At 43.7% G+C, this 17423-nt stretch overlaps 1 long non-coding RNA gene across 1 annotated transcript in view; it reads right to left on the bottom strand.

Moving 5' to 3' along the window:
- Nucleotides 1-510: 510 nt before the first annotated feature.
- LOC128839751 (uncharacterized) overlaps nucleotides 511-17423 on the bottom strand; it is a 39592-nt gene continuing 22679 nt past the window's right edge. Inside the window, exons 2-3 of the long non-coding RNA XR_008445518.1 lie at nucleotides 3404-3509; nucleotides 511-1184 (exon numbers count right to left, since the gene is read on the bottom strand). This is a non-coding gene — a long non-coding RNA (uncharacterized LOC128839751). The remainder of the gene's footprint in view (nucleotides 1185-3403; nucleotides 3510-17423) is intronic.

Below are 17423 nucleotides of genomic sequence, written 5' to 3'. Positions count from 1 at the left end.
CTGATGGGCCGGGCCGGTTTGTTTACCTGCTGTGTCCACAGGTTCTGCCGATCATGGCTCCCACTGGCCGCGGTTCACCATCCCAGGCCAATGGGGGCTGCGGGAAGTGGCACGGGCTGAGGGATGTGCTAGCCGCGGCTTCCCACCACCCCCATTGGCCTGGAGAGGCAAACCGTGGCCAGTGGGAGCCAGGATCAGCCGAACCTGTGGACGCGGCAGGTAAACAAACAGGCCTGGCCCACCCGGGGGCTTACCCCGGCAGGCCGTGTGCCAAAGATTGCCAATCCCTGGGCTAGATTCACGTTCCCTACTTCCATCACATTACTGTTCTGCTTTCCTAAATAACGAGGGGAAATGATGATCATCATGCTCCAGCAATTCCTTAATGAATCAGTTCCACTCCTTAAATCAAATACCAATAAGAACAATTCAGAAAACCAAATCCTCACTTTTTACATTTCTGTTTATTACTCAGTTCAGTGAAAACATAGCAGAACAGGGGTTCTCAGACATCCTCATGGGAAGTGCATCTTAACAGAGAAAGATCATCTTGCAGACACAATCAGTGCTTTCCATCCTCAGTAGAGCCTGAAGGCTGCACTCAAGATCAGTCCCCACTGTGCAAACACATAGCAAGGGACTTTCATTGCACCAGAAAGCTTAATATCTAAATAGGTCAGACAAACAAACAAAGCATTGGAGGGGAGAAAGAAGCATAGAGAACTGAAGTGACTTGCCCAGGTTCACATCGGAGATTAGTGGCAGGGTTGGGAATAGAACTAAGGTCTCCTGAGTCCTACTGCAGTGTTCTTTCCAGTAGGCCACACTCCCTCTCTGTTGCAAGGATTCCATGAGCTTTTGCTGCCCCATAGATTTCCTATTTCTATTCCCACACACCTGGATCATCTCACCCTACTTTCCTAATGTAGGCCCAGAATTGGGGTAAAGTCCCTGTGGCTACTGCAGCAATTGCTTGCATGGAAAAGCATCATTAGTGATGTATGTACTTGTAGCTTCTTTTCGTGTGGTTTACCTGGTGGAATCATGCACTTATTGACAAGCCAGCTCTTCTTGGACCTTGTTTGCTCCATGCACCATAGTTTCAGAGCCTGATTCCAACACTCTGGGTTACACAAGAGGAAATAGTTCAAATAAACATGGCTTCCTCTTCATGTATCAGATACCTGGGAAGAACAAGGGGAAAACTATTTTAATGCATCATGAAGGCTGCACAGGTAAAAAAAATCACAGAAATCAGATCAAGATTAATTGATTCTAAGGCCAAAATGGACCACTGTGATCATCTAGCCTGACCCACCGCTCTCCCCCCCCCCCCCCCACACACACACACCCCGGCATGACACAGGACACACGACTCAGATGGGACATTTCCGTCTTGAGCCTGTCACAGCGCCATGTGAAAGGATGGGTGGCTGCATTCTGCCCCATTTCAGGCATCCTTAAGTAAAGAAAAAGTATTAAAAGGAAGTTATAGCTCCAAAGTGAAGCACCCAAAGGTCCATTGTCCCTTCACAACCATCCCTCTACCCCTTTGTGTGGGACAGTCTTTAATATGATCACATGCTATCTTGCCTCAACGTGGGCCTGATCCAACAGCCAGTAAAGTCAATGTAAAGAATGACAGTGGGTTTCAGATCAGGCCCTTGTCGGAAGGTGTGAAGTAAATGATGTGGGAGTCTTTCCTATGGATCGGAGACTTGTTTAGGGACAACTTCTCTTGGCAAATGTTGTGAACAAGGATATAATATGGGTAGTATATTTTATAAATGCTACAAGCCCCTCGGGTTACCCAGGTACTATTATCCTGGCTGAGTACATAGAGTTAAATCAAAGGAGGCTGTAAGGGAGAAACCAACAGGAAATTTAACAATAGCAAAGATACAGTGCTATGAGACGGTATACCAAGATTCATGTTGTGATGACTGGGCCTACAAATGTACCCCAATACTAAGCTCAACTGTGAAAAGTGAATGAAAGATAAGATGTCACAATAATCTACACTAAACGTAACAATAAATGTTGACGGGAAATGGTGCAAAAGAAAGACAGAAAAATTGACAAGTTTCAGAGTAACAGCCGTGTTAGTCTGTATCCGCAAAAAGAAGAACAGGAGTACTTGTGGCACCTTAGAGACTAACAAATTTATTAGAGCATAAGCTTTCGTGGACTACAGCCCACTTCTTCCAAACCAAAGGCCTAGTGGTATAATTCAAGGGCGGTGTTAAGATCATGCCTGGAGAACAACCCAAGTGTGGGACTGGCTATCAATGAACAAAAATGGATGCCTCAGTTATTAGGCCTAATTAGTGAAGAAAATAATAAGTGAATCATAGTCATTATAACAACAAGGAGTCTGGTGGCACCTTAAAGACTAACAGATTTATTTGGGCATAAGCTTTCGTGGGTAAAAACCTCACTTCTTCAGATGCATGATCATCTAGTCTGACCTCCTGCACAACGTAGGCCACAGAATCTCACCCACCCACTCCTGTATCAAACCTGTGTCTGAGCCATTGAAGTCCTCAAATCATGGTTTAAAGACTTCAGAGTGCAGAGAAGCTTTCAGCAAGTGACCCGTGCCCCATGCTGTAGATAGGCGAAAAACGCCCAGGGCCTCTGCCAATCTGCCCTGGAGGAAAATTCCTTCCCGACCCCAATTATGGATGGGCTATTCTGCCCTTCATGCCCTTTTGGGGTCCTCAGAAAGAAGCTTTGGGGGAAGGCTGGCTAGCACCAATGCTGGCTGACTAAAAGAAGAGGAAAGAGTGGGCTTCATCATCATGGCTGCCACAGCCAGCCTCTTTTGGATCCCGGATGTTCTTCGTGCTAATCCTGAGACGCCTTGATCAGACCACACCGAGAGAGGGACCCAGATGGCATCGCTACCTCCACTAGCTTTTGCTAAATCACGAACAATACCTGGGATATGTGTGTGTGTGTGTCTCTCTCTCTCTCTCTCTCACACACACACACACACACACACACACACACACACACACACACAAAGTGTGTCCTTTTTCTTCTCCACCTTATTTCTTCTCTTTCCTATCTCTCTTTTTTTACTTTCTGTCCAATAAGAGTCTGGCTTTGCCAGCTACAACTGTATATTTTGCAACACTGCTGTGACCAGAAAGGGACAACTGAACGTAATGTCCTAAGCAGCCTGATGTTGGTACTAGTTTGCCAGGTCTCAGAGTGGCTGATAAGAGCATGTGCTGTGCCTGTGTTTTCCCAGCAGTGAAGTTGCAAATGTGAGTTGACATGAGAGACAAAAGCTGAATTTTCTATTTTTGCTATTCTTTTCTTTCCTCTCTCATGTGTGTCTTTTAGGAAAAGGGATTAGAATTCAACAACAGCAGCAACAAGAACAGCTCCAGCTCACCTCAAATAATGTCTTCCCTTTTCCCAAGAAAGGACAATTATTGTCTTTTTTGATACCATCCTGGATGCCAAACAAGGGGTGTTTTTCCTTTAAAGACTCTTGACAGCTACAGGGAAAGGGAACAAGGGATATTGTTAAAACAAAATCCTTACTTAAGTCTTCACATTTCAAACATTTTCATTGTTTTTCTTTCTTTTCTGTACCTTTAGTAACAGGTTTAAAAGAATATTTTAATGGTGTTTGCCATGGTACTAAGCAGATTGAGGTCTTGGTATTCTAAATCACGAACCTTGTTTAAAATTGCTTGATGTTGGACAGCTTCAGGGTCATGTTAACACAGTTAACTCTTTGGGCCCCTTTATTCCATCTCAATTAATACAAGAGTCCTTGAGGAAATAATAGGGAAACCATTAAGAGGGGGAATATTCCCTTTCAGTCTCCAGCTAATATGTTGAGGTGTATTCTTCAGAGACCAAAAAACCTTAAAGATGCTGGCCTGAAGAAAGGGAAGAGGGAAAGGAGGTGTGAACAGACTGAGACACAAACAGAACACAAAGACTGGCCCAAACAGCTTGTAATGTAAATATAAGGCAAGAGACAACAGATGGATACCAACAGAGGGGGGAGTTCAAAGAAACAATGAGACAATATTAGTCAGCATGACAGGCAGTGGTCTCTGCCCACCAGCAACCTAACCATTGTCAAAGTTTTGTAGGTCTCACAGCCAAAGTGAGTTTTAAGGAGGGATTTAAAGGAGCATAATGAGGGAGTGCCTCCCAAGTGTGAGGGGCAGCATGGGAGAAAACACAAAGGAAGTTGTTTGAAAATTAACAAGTGGGCAATTGAGGCTGGCATCACAGGCCAATCAGAAGCAGGAATCAACATTTTGATAGTGATTGAGTGATGATAGGTAAGGTGGGAACAGGCCTCAAATGCCTTGGAAGTGAAGACAAGCAACTTATGTTTGATGCGATGGAGAAGGGGGAACCAGAGGGAGCATTCAAAGAGAGGGGTGACCTGGTCAAGGCGACAGGCTAGAAGAATGATCTTTGTAGCACCTATAAGAATGGACATGAGCAGCGTAAGTTTGCATACGTCAAGATCAAATATTTGCATTTGTCATGGCCCAGGTTAAAGTAATTGAGATGAAGAAAGCCTGGACAAGAGTTTTAACTGTATGAATCAATAGTAAAGGGCATATCTTAAAGATGTTATGCAGAAAGAATCTGCAAGAGTTAGACATAACCTGGCTGGGATTCAGTGTTGCTTATAGTAATTAGGAAACAGAGAAGGAATAACTGAAAAACAGGTGAACTGTTTTCAAGGCCTAGCATGTTTGAAGGTTATCAGGGTCTTTTTAAAGACCCTGAAAAGTTGGTGGTGTTTATCAGGTTAATATTTAAATTAACCATCAAATTCCTCTTAACAGTGTTCTCTAAATCTTCTGGCATCTTGTAAAATGGACACAGAAATAGTGATCAATAGGCTAACTAGAGAAATAGCGGTCTTAAAATCCTTGCAGGTGTCTTTAAAAACCAGAGGCTACCACAAACAGTCAAACGAGCACATACTGTACCATTTTCACTGAAAGAACTTTTGTATTCTTCTAAGCACTCCATGGTTCACAGTCTTAACGGAAATAAGATTGACCTGTCTAAAAGCTTTTGGCCAGATTCTGATCTCCCTAACACTTCTTTTTACACCCTGATTTCTTCAGGATTACAGCAGAAAAGCTGAGAGGAGAATCAAGCTCTTTAGGTTTTATTTCAGCATTGTTTTTATGAAGTGGCTGAGGCAAGCATGATTAGCTTGCTGAAAATGCAATCCTACCTTGATGTGGCCTACAGAGTCCAGTGTAAAGGAAAGAAATAAAGAGAAGGAAAAGTCTTTTATCTAATTAATTAGTGATACTTTGTGATGGCTGCTTCAAGATGAACTTTGTAGACTCATCCGATGAATACTGCCAACCACAATCAGTGCTAATGCCGAGGAGATAATTTCATTTCTGAACACATTCGCTCCTCAAGACTAAGTACTTGAGTAATGGTAAGCAGACTTCCCAGAAAAGAATAAAACTCATGTGCCAGAAATATTTTACTTATTAACTACTTCTTTCCATCTTTCCATTTTAAAATTCCCTGATGCTACTGAACAGGGTTTCTTCTAAGCCACAGCCACAATCCAAATGTGCTCCTCTCCAATAGCTTTCAGCAGAGGATCTCAAAGTGTTCTGCAAGACAAGCCTTCCTTAACTAAGCCTCCCAATGCCACATTTCCTAAGAGTTTTATTATCCCCATTTTACAGAGGGGGGGAAATTAAAGCACAGAGAGTGTAAGTGATTTGAAAAGTCACAGCAAGTGACTGAAAGAGTTGGGAATAGAAGTTCTGGGTGCAAGTCCCCCAATCTGATTACTAAAGAACATCGTCACCTCAGTGAAACCGGACTCCAATTTGGCACTGATTTCATTGGCCTGCTCAGCCAGGCTGAAGGAGATAGGGGCAGCCTTTGCTTCAGTCCGCCAGCAGCTCCCTTGGCCCAGGGTCCTTGCCCACTTACTGCCACCACCAAGCAAAGTCATGTCGGCCAGGGCCAGCGGGCTGCAGACACCCTGGGCTCTGCCCTCCTCCGGGACCCGGGCTCTGTGGGACATGCTGCGCCCGCTGGCTGCTCCAGCAGCGAGGAGTTGGCTGCAGAACTCACCTGTAGCCTAGACCTGCTGCTGCCCTGCAACTTCACTCACAAGGTAAGGTACGGCCTTGTATGTTTTACTGAATCAGGACCTTAGTGTCTGAAGAGTGAAAGATGCAAAATTCCCTCAATTCTCATTACGTTGAGTCCTCTGGGTGAAATATTGTCCCCGCTGAAGTCGATGCAAGTTTTGCCATAGAACCAGGATTTCACCCCAGGTCTTTAACCATTAGAATTGTTTAAAAAGAAACCAGCAAGCAAAAACAGATTGGGTCTTTTCCAGGAAACTGAGAAGTTCAACAAATTCTCTCTCTTATACCAAGTCTAGATTAGTAGACCATTACTGTGCTATGGAGGTGATATAGACACAACAGTGTAAAACAATTTAAAACCTACAGCTAGACCAGGGGAAAGAATCAGACCGGATACTTTTTCCAGTGTCATGTGAAAAATGCAGTTTTGCATTTGGAGCAGTTTGGCTGGCTTTGCTGTAAATTAAAAAGATTTTGTAAGGGTAAAATTGTGTCTTTTCTCCTGAGATCCAAATATGTATATCAGCCGTCACTACAAGTTGTATCATTTATTTCTGCAGGTACAGTGAAGGTAACTGCAGAGCTCAGCAGGGAATCTCCATTCCAGTGGATGGTTCTGCCTGGCAAGTGCAAACCAGACTCTGAAAGACTTCACAGCACCTGCAAATGTGGGCTTTGCTTTTCAGTGATGGCTACAGGAGAAGCCAAAGTTTAAATGAGGCACACAATTTGCCAAAACACCAGGACCTACCAAAGTGATCACCAGAGTTCACTAACGGTATCTTTACACTGCCATTAAAAACCTGCGACTGGCCCATGCCGGCTGACTCAGGCTCCCAGAGCTGGAGCAAAGGTGCTGTTTAATTGCAATGTAGACATTCAGGCTCGGGCTGCAGCCTGAGCTCTGGCACCTCCCATCTCACAGGGTCCTAGACCCCGGGCTCCAGCCCAAGCACAAATGTCTACCCCAGAGGTTCTCAAACTGGATGCATGCCACCCTGGGGGGCACGGAATGTATTCTGGGGTGCATGAGAAGGCAGAGCTGAGAGCGGTGACTGCTGGCCAGGAACCCAGCTCTGAAGGCAGTGCTGCCACCAGCAGCAGCACAGAAGTAAGAGTGGCATGGTATGGTATTGCCACCCTGACTTCTGCACTGCTGCTGATAGTGGTGCTGCCTTCAGAGCTGGGTGGCTGAAGAGCTATATATTATATACTTGAATGGCTCTGTTTAAATGAAGGGTGGTGCAATCAAATAAGTTTGAAAACCATTGGTCTACACTGCAATTTAACAACCCCTTAATCCAAGCCCCGTAAACCCTGACACGGGCATGGGCCATCCAAGGGGTTTTAACTGGAGAATAGATGTATCCTAAGGGACAGATTGTGAGACCCTTATTGAATACAATGAGTAATATCCTACTCCACATTGCTTCAAACAGAACTGCTCATGGCCTACGGTACTATTCACCATGACTAAGGGGATCCCAATCTGGTCCAAATTATCAAGGATGCTTGAAAGAGGAAATTCTTGTAAATTCTTGTAAATTGCAATAGATTAGATCAGAGACACACAGATATTACTTCTTGAAAAACAATACCAAAAAAGTGTGAAGTTTGAAATTAATTCTCCTCTAACGTGCTTTTAATCTCTGTCTTCTACAAACATGCAGGCAATTACATTTACCATCAGAAGGAACCACACAAGTCTTTACAGAAACCCTGTTTTACATTGTAATATGCAAGTATTCGAGCCAGAAGTGCTTGCTTATTCGGCCTGTCATGCCCCCTGGAGTGGCTCGTGACTGTGAATGCCCACCTCAGGGCAGACTGTCAGAAAACAGGGCAGACACCCCTAGCTGGTGGTGTGTTCTATAATTGGATTTTACCATGCCAGTAACAAATATGAACTCCTGGATCACTGTACCAGTCTTACCATGGAGTCACAGACAGTCCCCTTAGGCTCTCCAGTCTATCTTGAAACCCAGACAAACTGGACTTTGTGATAAAAGGTCACTTAAACCACAAATCACACCACATAAAGTTGCTCACAGTCTCAAAAAACCAGTCACTTATCCCAGATCAATTGGTACCCTAGATCTTACACCAAAGACAAAGCCAATTCTATAGTAAACTAACTAAAGGTTTATTAGCTAAAAAAAGGAAGTTATTGAGAGGTTAAAGCAGGTAAAGTATATTCATAGGTGAGTCACAGTTTGTAATTCCAAATGGTGGCAGTGGTGTAATAAACTGTCAGTTTCCCAACAATCTTTTCAGGGTGGCCAGCCTGTCTCAGGGGATCTCCACTTTGCATCCAGGAGACTTTTCTTTAAGAGTTCAAACAGTCCAGAGATGAAAGATCTTTCCCAGAATCCAAGCTTATACTTCTCACAGAACACAAGGGTCACTACATAGAGAGTGAGGAATGCATTTTGAGTCTTTGACCTCCATTCATCACACACAATGACCACTTGCTTTGAAATTAGCATTTTTCAGTTGAAGTTCTTCATTTGCATTCCACAAGGCTTCTTTCTCCTTTGATTGGCTATTTAGTTACAGGATATACACAATGTAAATGTTTGCTACCGATAAGTGAAAACAATGCAAGTAACATCCCACTAGTTTCAATGAAGTTTAAACACCAGATGCACTCTTACACATTTAACAATCGCTCTGATCTATACTAACACACAAGTGAGTTGGCCTGGGGCTCTGGTGTGGTCTACGAGCATCACACAGCCAATCAGGGAACAGAAAGAATAACGTAACTAATCAGAGCCATGCAATATGGCACAAATTTTGCACTTTTTCAGCCATTCAGCCAGTAATATAATCTGAAAAATTATTTATTGAGGGCAAGATTGTTACTCATCCTATGCATCCACGCAGGGGAGAAATGGTTGTTCTCACTTCTGTGAAAGAGTCCATCTATTGCTGATCACACACTGCAGTGGGCAGTAGACCAAATTTCATTTAGGAGTCACTCTTCTTCTAGCCAATTTGAAGGCAGACTGAGTCTTCAAGGAATTTTGAGACAACTGTGGCTGAGTACTTAAAACATCCAACCAACTTTCAGCTCATATTGATTGCTTTGGCCATGGACGGCTGCTTCAGCTCAGCATAGCTTATGCTGTAGGGTGTGTGAAGCATAATGATAAATGTTATCAAGTATCAGGGGGTAGCCGTGTTAGTCTGTATCTACAAAAACAACAAGGAGTCTGGTGGCACCTTAAAGACTAACAGATTTATTTGGGCATAAGCTTTCGTGGGTAAAAACCTCACTTCTTCAGATGCATAGAGTGAAGAAGTAAGGTTTTTACCCACGAAAGCTTATGCCCAAATAAATCTGTCTTTAAGTCTTTAAGGTGCCACCAGACTCCTCCTTGTTTTTGATAAATGTTATATTTGCTGGAAGCTTTTTTAATGTTTTGCTCATTTGCTCATAAATCAACATGGATGCTGGCTATGGCCAACTTTCTGGCACATTCAGAAAAGTAGTGGATATCAAGATATCCATGTGCTTAATACAGAAGGTCTTGCAATGCAGAAGAGCTGATCTGCTAGTTGATTTGCTGAGTAATCATAACTGGGAGTGATGCTCTAGGTTCCCTTACCTGATGAACATTTTCATAGAATTGTGATATATTTTACAGGAACATCTTCCTGGAAGGGAGCCAAAATCTTTAGCAGTCTGACAATTCTTTCTTCTTCCATAGGAGAATGTATCTCCTTGTCATCATCTCACCCAGATCTTTGTACATCCTAATTTAGGCCCAGATTTAGCAATAAGACTGTGCTTAACTTTAAGCATATGTTTAAATCCCATAATTTTTAATGGGACTTAAGCATATGCCTAAAGTTATGTAAGGCTGAGTGCTCTGCTGAATCAGGGTCTTTAGACCTGAACCTGCTTCCTTTGAAGTCCCTGGGAATTTTGCTGCTGACTTCAGTAGGATCAAGACTGGGTGCTTTCTGTGGTGATTCCAGCTTCCAGGACATCTTCTTGTCAGTCTCCTGTGCGATACCTGTATCTGCCTTGATCCTTTGGGGGTACTTTGTACAGCATTAGGTCATTCAAATTCCATCCTGTTTGTTGTAGTATCCCAAAGGCTCTCAAAGGCCAAAGGAATGCCAAACCAGGCTTCCTTCTCTCATTTAAATGTGCAAAGGAACAAGATGGAAGTTTTCTCATGTAATGGGTTGCACTGGAATGCTGACTGGCAAGTCCCTGCCCTCAAATGTGTCATATTACTTAATGACATGTCACCACTGAAAGATCACAGGAGATGACCTCACTCTAGGGGGTTGTATTGCACCGCACCTTGTCTGTGGAAGAGAAGCAAGGCACATGAAATTTAGTTTCACAAGACAGAATCACTCACACTCCTACAGTTAGGTGACAGCCTGGCAGTGGTATGTTATTCATTGTCTTTGCATGCTTATTAATTTCTTTGGTTTTTGGAATCTGACACAATTTTTTTTTAAGACTTCTTGGATGTGAAAGATGTCCTTTCAAACAGCATAGTGAGTTTCAAAACAAACTTTGACCTTTCTGTGTATGAGAATTGTGCCTGTAGTTATAGAATTGAAAGTATAAAGACACTCATCAACCACCAGGCTTCATAGAAAAAAGTTGATCACTGGCTGGAGTCAGGAAAAAAAATGTTCACTCTCCCCACTATGATTTGGTCTCACTTAGTTAGATGCAATAGAGGAGTGGAGTATGGTTATGACTTCCTATGACACATCAGATATGGACCAGTCAGCAATGGGATACTGTACTAGAAGGACTCTTAGCCTAATTGTGTCATCTTTAGTATTTATATAGTGCTTTATGGGCCCGATGTTTCTCTGACTTTCACCAGTTTTATAGAGGTGTAGCACTAGTGACTTCACAGACATTTTTTCTGAATTTACTGCACTGTAACTGAGAAGAGAATACAACTCTACATGTTTAAAATGCTTTATAAACATCAACTAACAAACATTTATAAACACTCATATAAAGCAGATAGATACTTCATGTGTTGTCATCCCTGTTTTACAGGTGTGGGAAAATGATGCAGACCAAGGTCACATGGAGAGTCAATGGCAGATCCGGGGATAGAACCCAAGCCTTATGTTTTTAGGGCTTGATTCAGAGCCCACCAAAGTCAATGGAGAGACTTAGCCCTGGTCTACACTACGAGTTTAGGTTGAATTTAGCAGCGTTAGATCAATTTAACCCTGCACCCGTCCACACGACGAAGCCATTTTCATCAAGGAGAAACAAACAGAACTTTCACACCATAGCCTGGCCAGTGATTAAACTGGTTTTCAAAGCTTCTCCGATGCACAGCGCACTCTGCTGTGCTCTCCTAACTGCCCTGGTGTCTGGCTGCGCATAATCACCGGACAGGCGATTTGCCTCAACCTCCCACCCTGCCATAAACATCTCCCCCTTACTCTCTCAGATACTGTGGAGCACACAGCAAGCAGTAGTAACGATGGGAATATTGGTTTCGCTGACGTCTAACCGAGTCGGTAAACTGCACCAGCGCACTTTTAAACATCCAAAGGCACATTCTACCACCATTATGCACTTGCTCAGCCTATAGTTGAACTACTCCTTACTACTGTCCAGGCTTCATGAGCCATGGGAGCAAGGGGTAGACGTGACCACACAGTGCTGCTGACTGGGAGAGCAGCCTGAGGCAGAAGCCTCCAGCTGGCATGCTATTCCAGGCAGGACTGAATCTCCATTAGACGAAACTTAAAGAAGAGAATGACCTGGAATCATTCCCATGTCTGCCCAAGCGCCCCCGACCAACATAACCGAGGTCAGCCAGGAGCACCCAGGGGACGACGATGACGGTTAGCAGTCGTATTGCACCATTTGCCGTCTGCAAGGCAAGGCAAGGCAAGGGGATGCTGCTGTGTAGCACTGCAGTACTGCATCTGCCAGCAGCACCCAGGAGACATATGGTGACAGTGAGCTGAGCGGGCTCCATGCTTGCTGTGGTATGTCGTCTGCATGGGCAACCCAGGAAAAAAGGTGAGAAATGATTTTTTGCCGTTGCTTTCACGGAGGGAGGGGGGCCTGATGACATGTACCCAGAACCACCCACAACAATGTTTTTGCCCCATCAGGCATTGGGAGCTCAACCCAGAATTCCAATGGGCGGCGGAGACTGCAGGAACTGTGGGATAACTATCACAGTGCAATGCTTTGAAAGTCGATGCTAACCTCGGTACTGTGGACACACACCGCCGACTTAATGCGCTTAGTGGGGACACATTCAATCGATTGTAGCAAATCGATTTCTAAAAAATCAACTTCTATTAAATCGACTAATTTTGTAGTGTAGACATACCCATACACTGTTTTCAATAGGCTTTAGATCAGGCCCTTAGACTGCCAGTTAAACTAACTAAGATTTAGATTATGATCATAGGTATGTTTCCACCAATCCCCATTACTGGATCTTAAAGAGAATGTTCTTTCCCCAGTTTTACAACAGGGATTCAATTTCTCACCTTTAAGTGGCCTGCATATACTCTGAGAACTATAGGAATGAGAAGCAGCAATTATCTAAATTATTTGCAACAAAGAGAATAGTCTCCAGCTCCTACTTTTCTCTTTAAATGCATGAACATAAAAGCTAATGGAAAGACGGAGGTAAAATATCACTACCCTTTAGCACTCCTGATTGTATCTGGAAACGTCTTTTGCTTTTTATGAACCTTTTAAAGCCCTTTCAGTCAGTAGATTTGAGTGTACAGTTATAAAATGCAGATACTGTCATTTTTAAGGGAAAGAGCAGTGGCTTAAAATATTTGCATTTGCTAGTTTTTGAATCACCTTACTGCTTTCACATTGGTGGGCCAGACTCTTTATTACGCTGCAGCCCCTTATGCTACTCCTGCAGAACAAAGAGGTTACAAAGGGGATAGAAACAATCCTGGGGGATTATTCCCAACATAAGGGGGAACAAAGAGCTCACATAATGATTCTACACTGACATTCCTTGCACCCATATTAGCAGAGGACAAGGATGAGGGATATGTGGCCAGAGTGTACTGCACTCCTGCTATTCTCAATCCTACAGCACTGGGAAAGACTGGCCCAATTTAGAGTAGTCCAAAGGCCACTCCAATTTCCACTGGGTGCTGGACAGAGCCTGGCCGGAACGAGAATACTGGAGGCCAACAATTGCTTCAAATCACCTTTCCCCACCTCCTCCATTCCTACAGGAATGGAAGAACACAGAATCTGCACCCACGCCAAATGTAAATACCCGGGGCGAGGGGCGGAGGGCCTCTGAGTTTCAGAGTAGGGGAGGCATCTTATTATCTGTATTTGTACCTTTTTAAGGAATTTCAGATAAAAGTTTGCTCTATTCAGATCCTGTTTCAGAACATTCCTGTAAGCTGCAAACATAACTTGCCTCAAACTTCAGCTAAGTGTCAAAGGATTAATGTTTGTCTGACAACCATTCTGCCTCTGTGCATATTGTATGTGGTGACAGAACAGGGCAAAGCTACTTCAGGAACGAGGCATGCCGATACACAACCTTCAGCTCCACAATCAGAGGCTTCTACTATGGTGGTTAAGTGCACTACTCCATTCATTGATCCAAGGCCCTGAATTTATAAACACTTGAGCAGGCTGATACACACACCCAATAGTGTCTAGTGATATACATGTACGGACATCAACATGGTATAGTGTGGAGTGGCAAACCTTTATTCTGTCCATATGATGGGGCGAACTCAAGAAAGAGATCTGGGAGTTTTTTGAAAACTTTAGTTCAGTGAATAGCAGCAATCAGAAAGACTAACGGAATATTAGGAACTATTAGGAAGGAGTAGAAAAGATTCATAGACTCAGACTTTAAGGTCAGAAGGGACCATTATGATCATCTGGTCTGACCCCCTGCATGCTGCAGGCCACAAAACCATCCCTACCCCTTCCCTGGACTCTGCTGTTGAAGTCCCCAATCCTGTGTTTTAGTGACTTCAATTGGCAGAGACCCTCCTGCTAGTGATCCCTGCCCCATGCTGCGGAGGAAGGCGAAAAACCTCCAGAGGCTCAGCCAATCTACCCTGGAGGAAAATTCCTTCCCGACCCCAAATATGGCGATCAGTAAGACCCCGAGCATGTAGGCAAGAGTCTCTAGCCTGACCCCTGTTAGCCATTATATTATTTACGTACCATTGCTTGGTTTTCCTTGGCTACTATGTTTTACCATTAAACCATTCCCTCCATAAACTTATCTACCTTAATCTTAAAACCAGACAGGTCCGTCGCCCCCACCGTTTCCCTCGGAAGGCCGTTCCAATATTTCACCCCTCTGACGGTCAGAAACCTTCGTCTAATTTCAAGCCTGAACTTCCCCACGGCCAGTTTATATCCATTCGTTCTCGTGTCCACATTAGTACTAAGCTGGAATAATTCCACTCCCTCCCTTGTATTTATCCCTCTGATATATTTAAAGATAGCAATCATATCCCCCCTCAGCCTTCGCTTTGTCAGACTAAACAACCCAAGCTCCTCTAGTCTCCTTTCATACGACAGGTTTTCCATTCCTCTGATCATCCTAGTCGCCCTTCTCTGCACCCGTTCCAGTTTGAGTTCATCTTTTTTAAACATGGGAGACCAGAACTGCACACAGTACTCCAAATGAGGTCTCACCAGCGCCTTATACAACGGAAGCAGGACCTCCTTATCCCTACTAGATATACCTCGCCTAATGCATCCCAAGACCGCATTGGCTTTTTTCACCGCCACGTCACATTGTCGACTCATAGTCATCCTGCGGTCTATAAGGACCCCTAGGTCCTTCTCCTCTTCCGTTACTTCTAACCAATGTGTCCCCATCTTGTAACTAAAATTGTTATTAGTCATCCCCAAGTGCATCACCTTACGCTTTTCACTATTAAATTTCATCCTATTTCTGATACTCCAATTCACAAGCTCATTCAAGTCTCCCTGCAGAATATCCCTATCCTCCTCCGAATTTGCAACGCCTCTCACCTTCGTATCATCCACAAACTTTATCAGCCCACTCCTGCAATCGGTTCCGAGGTCAGTTATAAATAGATTAAATAAAATGGGTCCCAAAACCGAACCTTGAGGCACTCCACTAGTAACCTCCCTCCAACCTGACAGTTCACCCTTTAATACGACCCGCTGCATTCTCCCCATTAACCAATTCCTTATCCACCTCTGGATTTTCATATCGATCCCCATGTTTTCCAGTTTAACCAATAATTCCTCATGGGGTACAGTATCAAACGCTTTACTGAAATCCAGGTATATTAGGTCCACCGCATTTCCCTTATCTAATAAGTCCGTTACTTTCTCAAAGAAGGAGATCAGATTCGTTTGGCACGATCTGCCCTTCGTAAAACCATGTTGTAATTTATCGCAATTGCCATTAACCTCAAGGTCCTCAACTAGTTTCTCTTTCAGAATTTTTTCCAGCAGCTTGCACACTACAGATGTTAAACTAACCGGCCTGTAGTTACCCGGATCACGTTTTTTCCCTTTCTTGAAAATCGGAACCACGTTAGCTATTCTCCAGTCTAACGGGACCACCCCCGAGTTTACAGATTCATTAAATATTCTCGCTAATGGGCCTGCTATTTCCCGTGCCAATTCCTTCAATATTCTCGGATGAAGATCGTCCGGTCCTCCCGACTTAGCCTCATTAAGGCGTTCAAGTTTTGTTTCTACCTCGGATATGGTAATCCCCCATCCTGTATGCCCCTCTGTATTGGTGCTAGTATCCCTAATACCTTCATTGGCCTCATTAAACACCGATGCAAAATATTCATTGAGATATTGCGCCATGCCTAGATTATCTTTAATCTCCTCTCCGGCTATAGTCTTCAGCGGTCCCACTTCTTCTTTCTTTGCTTTCTTCCTATTTATATGGCTGTAAAACCTCTTACTATTTCTTTTAATTCCCCTCGCTAGGTCCAACTCTACACGGCCTTTGGCCTTTCTCACTCTCTCTCTACATTCTCTGACTTCACTAAGGTAAGTTTCCTTACTGATCCCTCCCCTCTTCCACTCTTTGTACACTTTCTGTTTTTTCCTAATCGCCCCTTTAAGTCGGTCGCTCATCCAGCTCGGTCTAAATCTCTTGCTTAGTAATCTTTTTCCCTTTTTGGGGATACAGGCCTCTGACAGCTCATGCATCTTTAACTTAAAGTAATCCCAGGCTTCTTCTGCCTTTAGATCCATTAATACATTTGCCCAATTCACTTCCCTTACCAGTCCCCTTAATTTGTTAAAATTGGCCTTTTAAAAATTATAAACCCTAGTCTTTGACTTAATTCTGTTACTCCTTCCTACAATATTATAATGCCACTATATAAATCCATGGTGCACCCACACCTTAACTACCACATGCCGTTCTGGTCCCCCCTTCTCAGAAAAGAGATAGTGGAACTGGAAAAGGTTCAGAGAAGAGCAACAAAGATGATTAAGGCTATGGAATGGCTGCCATATGCAGAAAGACTAAAAACAATAGGGCTGTTCAGTTTAGAAAAGAGATGACTAAGGAGGGATATGATATGAGGTCAATAAAATCATGAATGGTCTGGAAAAAGTGGATAGAGAAGTGTCATTTACCCTTTCCCACTATACAAAAAGCAGAGGTCACCCAAGGAAATTAATAGGTAGCAGGTTGAATACAAAAAAGCGGCAATATTTTTTTCATACAATGCGCACACAACCTGTGGAACTCATTGCAATGGGATATTGTGATGGCCAAAAGTGTAACTGGGTTCAAAAAAGAACTAGATAAGTTCATACAGGATAGGTCCATCAATGGCTATTAGCCAAGATGGTCAGGGATGCAACCCCTGCTCAGAATGACCCTAAACTTCTGACTGCCAGAAGACATGAGGGGGAAGACAGGAGTGGATCACTCCAACTGCCTTATTCTGTAACCTCTCCCTAAAGCTCTGGTACTGGACTGTTGGAAGACAGGATACTGGGCTACGTGGACCATTGGTCTGGCCCAGTATGGCCGTTCTTATGTTCTTACCCCATCACATACCATAAAAGGGGAGAAACAATTAGAGACATGTGGGGTGACAAATTACCTCTCAGCTAGGGTGACCAGACAGCAAGTGTGAAAAATCGGGACAGAGGGTGGGAGGTAATAGGCACCTATGTAAGAAAAAGCCCCAAATATCTGGACTGTCCCTATAATATTGGAACATCTGGTCACCCTGCTCTCAGCCAGAGGAAGCAGAACTAAGTGATGAGCCATCAAACACCTGGACCTTATGAGCAGCCTGATGGAA

The sequence above is a fragment of the Malaclemys terrapin genome, chromosome 6, assembly GCF_027887155.1.
Source record: "Malaclemys terrapin pileata isolate rMalTer1 chromosome 6, rMalTer1.hap1, whole genome shotgun sequence".
NCBI lineage: Eukaryota > Metazoa > Chordata > Testudines > Emydidae > Malaclemys > Malaclemys terrapin.
This window is presented reverse-complemented; position numbering and strand designations above follow the sequence as displayed.